At 41.1% G+C, this 9,432-nt stretch overlaps 1 pseudogene; it reads right to left on the bottom strand.

Moving 5' to 3' along the window:
• Positions 1 to 4,655: 4,655 nt before the first annotated feature.
• Positions 4,656 to 4,833, bottom strand: LOC112934705 (U2 spliceosomal RNA; annotated as a pseudogene).
• Positions 4,834 to 9,432: the final 4,599 nt, after the last annotated feature.

Here is a 9,432-nt window from a genome sequence, read left to right on the forward strand (position 1 = left end):
ACACAAGGAGCTCCAGAGGGATCCTTCACTCCTTGCCTCAGTCTTGAGCTCCCCACAGCCTGGCTTACGAAACATTTGGCTTGCCAAGGAAGTTAAGAAAGTCAGCTTTGAGACTCCAGCCCCTCTAGACCACTGGTTCTTGATGAAGATAGCATGGGCCACCAGGAGGCATTTGGGAAAATTGTGGGGTTATTTACGTTGTCACAGAAATTGGAGAAGTGAGGGTTAGTGGCATTTAGTAGAAAGAAGTCAAGGATGATCATCACCCTGTAACGAAGGAGGCAGGCCCATAATGGACTGAAAAATCAGTCCATTCAAAGTTTGTATAGGCGAAAAATCTGTTTATAATTTTCTGAGCTTACCTACCTCTAACAAACCTACCTCTAACAAAGTGTTTCTGCATGGTTTAAATATAAACCATGTATTTAATTTATACAAACCAACATAAAATTTTCAGTGATGCAACTAACACCTAAGTGAGGAGAGATCATTCTTTGCCTCATTTGAAGTATTACAAACAGTTTTTCACTATTTCAAAAAGTCACCAAGAGCAGTAGGACTAATGGCACGTAAGTCACACTGCTAACCAGTTCTGCACGGTTAGCTGCCACCGCCAGGGTGCTCACGAAGGCACAGCATCCAGGCAATAGTGGTACCCAGCATTATATGGAAACGCATATTCTTTCACCGTAAGTCCTAATCTCCTTTCTATTTCTTCTTTCTGCTTCAATTAGAGCACTGCACTGCTATTTGAAGCATGTAGTAGATGACTTATATTAGCTCCAAAATTCCATTTTAAGAGGGTAAAAGGGAATATTTGCTATCTAAAGAGGGCTGGAATCAGATAAAGTTAAGAGCCACCGCTCTGGTCACCACCACCACCCCAACCTCCCTTTTTGTAATGAGCACTTACTATGTGCTAAATGTTCTCTAGACTTGCTCTTCTTTACTCTTCTCAACTACTATACGAGGCAGGCATTATCATCTTTGTATCGTAGATGATGGAACTGAAGCTCAGAGGATCTAAGTAAACCAGTTAAATGAAAAATCTTGGATTCAAATTCAAGTCTACTCGATTGCAAGACCTGGCATCTTAACTGCTCCACATAGTTAGCTAATATAAAGAAAGTGGGAGAAAAAAGATCGTCTTTTGTAAATTTTCCTTACATGACATTTCTATCTACACAGTTTAATAACCCATCCTTTGAAAATATTTATCAGGCAATTAAAAGGAGAAGCAACCAAGAACTAGAGTCTTTTGTTTTAACGAACCCTCTGTGGAATCCTTTATGAATTATGCTACCTAATTGCCTTATTTGCCGTATCTCCCTGCTATGCTGACCTCCTGAAGGTTTTGTGTGGGGAAAATGCTAATCCTTAGAATGTAAGTTGTTAGCTAACGATTTTATAATGCGATAAAAAGAGACTTTTATCCAAGAAACCCAAAGCACTTCAGCAGCGTATGAGAAATGGTTCTACCCCCTAATAACAAAGAATGACAAGGAGTGCATTTCCATCCTCTCTGTCCTGAGAGGAGAGTCAGAGCATGGAGCACCTCAAAAGTATGCATCCAGTTTTAGAGAACAGTTTTTGTCAGAAGTTGTCTTGTACTTAGTTTGACAGAGAACCTTGGCTGATAAAAAGGACAAAGTTATTTGCTATTTACCAAGTGCCTGCTATATGCCTATCACTTTAGGTATGTTATTTCACTAAAATCCTACGACAACCTATGCCTTAGATGTCATTACCCTCTTTGAACAGATAAAAATATAAGGGGCTATGAAGATGTAGGTGGCCCACGAGCATCCAGTAACAGTATAGTAGCTGGGATTTGAGCCCAGCCACATGCCATTATGCTTGCTTCTACTCAATCTCACATGTGAGGGATCTTTAGCTCCTCCACAATTACTGTGTCATAGAGGAGGGGGCTTTGGAATAAACCTCCAGTTAGGTTTTAGACACCTCAGGAAGTCTAATTTCTAGGGAATGTCCCCAACTGTGGTCCAATAGATTTGAATGTAGCTGGAATCTGGACAGCTGACATGCCACTTCAGTGATGAGAATGTTTCTTGCCAAATCCAACAGTGACAGGAAAACTTGAGTATGATCTTTAACAAAATGCAAAATAATGGGGCAGGGAATTCCCAGAACTGTTTCCCTACCTTCCAGCACTCTCTGTTTTTGGTGTTGTTGTTAGGTTGTTCCCATGTCCTGGAAAACTCACGTCACTGCTGAGAAACTCTTCTTCAAAAGGAACTATGACTTCCATCTTCTCATTATCTTCTTAATTTGCTCTGGGATAGTCTTACAAAGTTAAATTGAAAATAAGAAAGGTAAATATAAAAGCAGCAGCCACTGGGTGTCACTGATTTACCACTCGAATATACCTTGTCCCACATTTCTATAGCAGGAGAAAACCTGGTCTTTTAAGTGGAATATATTGAAACTCTTCGTGTTCTTGAGTGGTCAAGATAAATATAGAAGAGTTTGAAACAGAAGGATCTTGTGACATTGAGGACACATTATTTTCTGTTGTAAACTACTTATGACTGTAATAATAGTCCCATTTTAGAGATGGATACACCGAAGCAGAGCAAGCTAACATCAAGGATGTCAGAGAACACGTTCCTGAACTTTATTTTTAAATTGAGACTTCGATGTTTTATTTTTATTTTAAGATAATTCTCTAAAGCCAGGAACACAGTATCCATTACTTCTTTCTTGTCCCTATCTTCTAATTCTATACCTAACAAGAGAAAAAAAAGAATCATTTCAGAACATTTGAGGATTTGAGGATTGAGATTGTGTTTCATGCTCCTCCTGCAAGTGGTGTCAGAGGCTCTCATTCATCAGATACCTCTTCTGAGCCTGGGAGGTCATAGTAGTATCTCATCGAATGCTCACCACAAAATAGCACATAGGTTGTCATTATCCTCAAATAGAAAAAACTGGAGACCAGAGAGAGCAAGTAACTTGGGTCAGATCAGAAATGAAGCAAGAATTCAGATTCAAACCCACATTTCCGGCCCTCAAAGCCAGGCTCATTCTGTCATGCCAGGCCATACCTCTTTAGAAATGCTACTATTTTGGACACATCCCTTTCAAAAACACTTAATGTTGTGCCATACCTTTGGCTAATCAAGTAGTACAGTTTAAAGATATTAAATCCAAGGCAACTGTACGTTTTATCTTTTAGGATCATTTCCCAGGCAATTCCACTTGCTAAAGGAGTCACTCACAGACCTTCCTTGCACAAAAATTTTCCCCCAAACTCTTCAGGGTGATGTTCTGGCCTAGGATTTAGTTTCTCCGGATCTTCCGCTGTCTAAGCGAGCTGAGTCTTATCTCTTTCTAGAGGGGATGTATTCCTGTTCTCATTTTTGGCTTAACAATACCCAGCCATCTGGAGAAAATGTAATCCTTCTTTAGGCTAAAGAGTGGTGGAGAGCTTTGGGGTGTTTATCTTTCAAGTAGGTGCAGAAACAGCCTAGCAAAGCTGTAAGCTTCCTGATTCATCCTTGCCAATACAATTAAGCTCAGAGCCGGAGGCTTTCTCTGGGGGAGATAAGGCAGGTGATGTCCACATCCCCATCGGCTCCTGCCAAGTTCCTGCTCTACGAAGAAGCAAGCTCTCTAGCTGGTGGCCATCTGATGCCTCACCTCCCTCAATCATACCTTAATTGTGAATGTTTCCATCCTTTAATCCAAAGTCAAAACACCATGATTCTTTCTTTGCTTTCCACTTTCGCATTCCAGATCCCTTGGTTTCTTTTCAGACCTGGTTATGGTGGCAGCTTAATCTGGCAAATATTCTCATTACTTCCTATTTTAAAAAAGAATCACGTTTTAAAGTAAAACTCTGTGTCCCTTTCCTGTGTTCATTTCAAGGAAATGCTAATATTTTTTCTTGTCAGGCTCAGCAAATCCCAGGTATCTGGGGGATAATCTTTTCTTCCTGTCTTCTTCTCCTGCTCAGCATAATCTGCTGGGTAGCAACTTCAAAATACACCTGGAAAACTCACACAGAACCTGAGCTTCGTCTCTCAATGACCACTTACAAAACAAAGAGGAAGTAACTGTATAATAGATGCAATCTGGTGGAAACTGGATTCTCTTTATTAAAAATAATTCCTAAAAGTGTATCTTAAAAATCAGATTTATAGTAAAGAGTTACAAATAATATGTATTTTTAAATACGGGCCTCTCTGCTCCCCATAGGAACCCTGTTGTTGGCTGGAGGACAGATATGAATGATGAGGAAGTGTGGGGAAGGACTTTTGCCTGCTTATGACACCATACACAAAGTCATCTGGGTAAAGGCAGGGAAGGATTTGGCCTCTTTTTGCCCTAAATTTTTAATAGGAGCACCTCACATCTTTTCAAGTCAACCAGCCTTGCCAAAGCACCTGCTGACCCCACTGCTGCCGTCACATAATCTTCCCTCAGTGAACCTGTCAACCTTTGCAGGGCACTGTCCTCGCTCCAGACTTAGATGCTCTACACTGCTTGTCCCTTCATTTGTCCTACACACTAGTGCTAAGTGTCACTCTATTCCGGGCTCTGACTTCGCATTTTTACTTCTGTGTCATGCCCCTGACCCCCGGCCTTCTTCAATCACTATAAAGTGATGGCGCCACTAGGTAAGGAACCGGTCCAAAGTCACATAACCAAGAATGGGCAGAGGAAAGATTCAAAGCAAACCTGGAGCAGTGGATGGGGAAGCCCCTATTCCATCTCCCTGCTCCGAAAATGCATTTAATATGTTGTCTTCAGAGAGTAAACTGATAAGAACAGATATTACGCTTGATCTTAGCCAAAAACCCGACAAGCGATCCACATCACGTTGGAAAGGTGAAGGTTTTCCAAAGCTGTGGGCACAATGAGGCATGATCCCCGGAGAAAGGGTTCCCAAACTTTGCCTACATAAGGACAATTAAATGAAAATCAGAATATGTACTTCAAGTGACATAGTAGGAAACGTGGCAGAAGTGAAGAGTTTTCTCTACCCCCTTGTCCCAATGTGCCCGCCACCGTCTCACGTCCCCATAAGCTTGTAAGGGACACTGCAGTCCCTGGACTCGCAGCGAGCAGCCTCGCCGGGCAGACCGGGCTGTGTCCTCGGTGCAGGCCCGGGCACCAGGAGCCAGGAGCCAGGAGCCCAGGCCCCCCAGGGCAGTGCCCCCCCCCCCAGGGCTCCTCGGCCCATCAGGCCAAGAGCTTCCCAGTTCAGCTGCACCCCCGCCCACCAGACCCCTCCTCCAGCACCATGTCTACGGGAGCCAGGAAGCTACGGAGCTTGTCGGTTTTCACTGGTCCTTGAGGTGCACCCTCAGGCTCGGGTGTGCACCCCTGTCCCTCTCCACGGGGCGCCTCTGCCTGCCTGCAGGAGCCCTCAGCCTCGGCCAGCCAACCGCTCCTTTTGTCTCCATAAAGCACACGGAGGGGACAGAAACTCGTTGTCACTTCTCTAACCAAAGGAATGGGGAGAGGTACTGTCACCTGGAAGATGACTCCTGCCCCAACACAACAGTGGGGCCACCTGACGGGGCCAATTCGATGGCTGCTGGCACGTACGTGGGTAACTATGCCCAGAACACTGCATTGATGTGTAAAATAAAGGATTTCTTTTAAGCAGCCCTCAAACAAGCAAAAAACCAAAACAAAACAAAAACAAAAAACAAACAAACCAAAACACCTTTGTGAGACATCCTCAAACATTCGATTTTCTGGGGCATCTGGTGGCTCAGTGGTTGAGCCTCTACGTTTGGCTCAGATTGTGATCCCGGGATCCCAGGATCGAGTCCGGCATCGGGCTCCTTGCATGGAACCTGCTTCTCCCTCTGCCTGTGTCTCTGCCTCTCTCTCTCTCTCTCATGAATAAATAAATCAAATATTTTTTAAAAAAGAAAAACATTCAGTTTTCTGTTTAAACACATTGCTCAAAACATTATGTGTTGGGATATAAGATAGAAACAGGGAGTGGGAGTAACACATTTCAGGGAGATGGAGCTTGCAGGTAGCATGTTGTTTAAGAGACAGGAAGTATCTCTGGATTTTGCTCTAGGTTTTTCCTCTCCCCTCCTCTAGAATCATAATAGAGGTACTTATTGTGTCTTACCTGAAGTAGGACTAAAAAGGAAAAGAGCAGGCTTGGGGGAGGGGGAAGCAGTTCAACTTTCTCATCCTCATGCAGTTTTTCTTTATTCTAGTTGAGGAAAAAAAAAAAAACAATCTGTAAGGATGCATTATGATCTCGAGATTGCTAACTGAGCAATTTGAGTCATCAGAGAGCTAACTCTGTTTTCAGGAGCCCAGAATTATGGGAGCCTGCAAGGATGCATAATGCCAACCTGACCTGAAGGAGAAGCCGGGAGAAGTCTGACCTCCAAAAGGAGTCAGGATGTTTCCAAAGAGCACTCTCATCAAGTTCTAGGAAGAAAGCCAAGCTGAATTAAGCTTAGTCCATAGGAGAAATCCTTACTTAGACCTGGTTTTCTTTAAAAAAGAGTCCCTTGAGCTCATCTTTAAGCCAGGATGAACTTTATAATATTATATTATATATGTAATGTGTTTTATGTGTATAATATATGTATAATATAAGTATTATATGATACTAAACAACATTATTATAACATTAGTGTTGTTCAGGTTTCACTAAACTCTGCCAGAGAACAGACCTTACCTTAGTGTCTATGCGTGCATGTTCATAGGTAGCAATACCATCCTCCCATTCAGGATACCTGGTTGTATTTACAAAGTCATATATTTTAGGAACTAAAACTTCTGTAGGTTAAGGCCACAGTCATAAACATTTAAAATGATGTTAAACTTCAAATCTAGCCCCTTACCACCTGAACTCGTTGTTCTGATTGCTGTACTTTGATAGATATCATCCTGACACCTGCTAAGTGTTCCAGTTTTGTTTATTCCCTCATGACTACATTCGATTCAACATACAGTAAAAAACAAAAACAAAACAAAAAACCTGATGCAACAATAAGTAGGATGTCTGGAAATAAATATAAAGTATTTAAAATAATATGAAGCATCAGGCCAAGTAAAAAACATTTATGGATGATAACTATGGTGAAATCAAAAGGCTAGGATAGGTCAGAGAGGTTCTGATGCAAAATTTTAAAATCTCTCCTGGTTAGGTGAGAAAACAATATTTTGTGTACAGATACCCTTGTCCAACAACTATTTTGGTGTTTCTTTTTAGAAAAAGATGAATTATCTTTTTAAAAATGTTCTGAAGGAAAAAAAAAAACATCCCACAGATGTACAGCCACTCCCGGATGCATGCATTAGAACTCGGGATTTGTGCTTCAGAAATTATAATCTCATAGAGAAGGTGGTTTAGCCACTAGTGAAACTGGTTTCTTAAAATGGCCAGCTCAACTACTGACTGTAGTCCAGATATATTTTTGTCTTCCTCTCTCTCTATTGTGAATTACTTAAAGCAGCACACTCCACACTTTGAATATGGCCCACATTTTAAATCAAGTTCACCAAAATAATAATACTCAATGTACTAATTTTCATTTAATAGAAATATCCTTATAAATGCCTAATACCACTGAAAGGTATGAAGCAAAGCACAAAAACATTTCTAAAAACTCATTTTATCCCAGGAGAAATTAATCTTTCTACAAAAACATCATGCAAATATGTATTTGCAAAGAATTCGAAGCATGTCTCTAGAAAACCACATTTATAAACAAACTAGTGGGGCTGTTTAAAAAGATTCTCCACCAAATTGGTGGTTCTTTCATGTTTTTTAACTACTTTTGTAGAAATGTATTGTGTATGAAAGACTCTACGTGATTTTTTAACTGGATAGGGAATTTTTATTTTTAAAAAGTAAAGATGTGTTGTAGTATTACTACAGTTTATTGAGACCAGTTCTTCTAATAGCCAAGCTATCTCCTCCAGGGACGAATTTTCTAGAAAAGTAAATGGAGCAAAGCAGAAAAGAAGAGATTCTGGATCATAGGATCTAAAACCTGAATGTTCACCTCTGTCTTCCCTGAATTACTGGGAACATTTTCAGGTCAAACAGTAATTTAAGGGCCCTCCTAGAGCTCTCTGGTTTCATGATACCGACTTGTAAGTCTCTCAATCTGCTCCAAGGCAATTCTAAGCAAAATCCTGAAGTATGCCCTGTATGTTTGAGAATACCCGTGTCATTTTCCTTGGCTCTACTCTAATCTCTTGTGCAATGGCCTTGTAAAAATTATAACAGGCACCCATCCAACCAACACATCCATCCACACCCAACCAATTTACATGTGAATATAAATTTGTATTTTTGTGCATGTTGAACCTACTCTGCTCTATTTTGACAATATTATCTTGTGGTGTCATGAAGATTAATGTCTCTACTAAAGAGAATGAATATTTCTGTGATAATTACCGGGGCGGGAGGGATTGAACCTTCAAGACAAGAATCAATTTATTCATTCTTTCATTCAACGAATATTTATGGAGTACATGCTGCACACCTAGTGGTGTTTCCCAGCCTGGGCCATTGCCCAAACTAGAGACTGACACGGGAGGCAAAATTTTACCTCACCCTCGTAGGGTCCTTTGTGGCTGGACATAAGACTCAGATTGACGTAGGACAAATCAACAGGAGGAAGGCATACAAATTCATTAAATAATACAAGTTTTCCAGGATGTGGAAGCCTTCATAAGGAGTGAGGATACAAAGAAATGGTAAAACCTATTTGCCTTTTTTATATTAGGTTGAACAGAGAAGCAATTCTGGAAAAGTGCCTGTACTATGTGGAGGGGCCTGAATTAGAGAATTATTTTCACATGGTCTATTGGTGTAGAATTCTCTGTCTCAATTTCTCATTCTTGATAGGAATGTTACTTTTCTTCCGGTTTTAGAGGATATCTTTAATAGAGGAATTTTATGTCCTGCTTTTAAGAAAAATAAGAAAGATCAGAATGTTTTTCTTGTATTTGCTGTTACTCAGGTACCCTTTAACCCAAAACAGCCAAAATGCCAGCGTGGCAGATTTTGGAGTTGCATGTTCTGAACTCCTTCAGACCATAATCCACACCTACTCAGGGTTTCCATCTGGGTATCTAAATAGCATCTTCCGTTCCATATGTCCACAGCTCAACATGCTCCCTCATGTCAGCTGATGGCACCTCTAACTCCAGTGGCTCCAGCCTAAAGACCTGATTCCTCCCCTTTTTTCTCTCTCTCTCCATATTCAGTAAAAATCCTGTTGGCTCTACTTTCAAAGAACATCCAGAATCTGGCCTATTTCTACTACCTCCTCCATGCTAACCCTGGAAGATCCAATTGTCTCGACTGGCATATTGTGACATCTGCCATACCAAGCTCTTCAGCCTTCACCCTGCTTCTCTATAGTCTATTCTCAGCACAACAACCCAAACCATTCCAATAAGAATTAAGTT

This window comes from Vulpes vulpes, chromosome 10 (genome assembly GCF_048418805.1).
Source record: "Vulpes vulpes isolate BD-2025 chromosome 10, VulVul3, whole genome shotgun sequence".
Lineage (NCBI taxonomy): Eukaryota > Metazoa > Chordata > Mammalia > Carnivora > Canidae > Vulpes > Vulpes vulpes.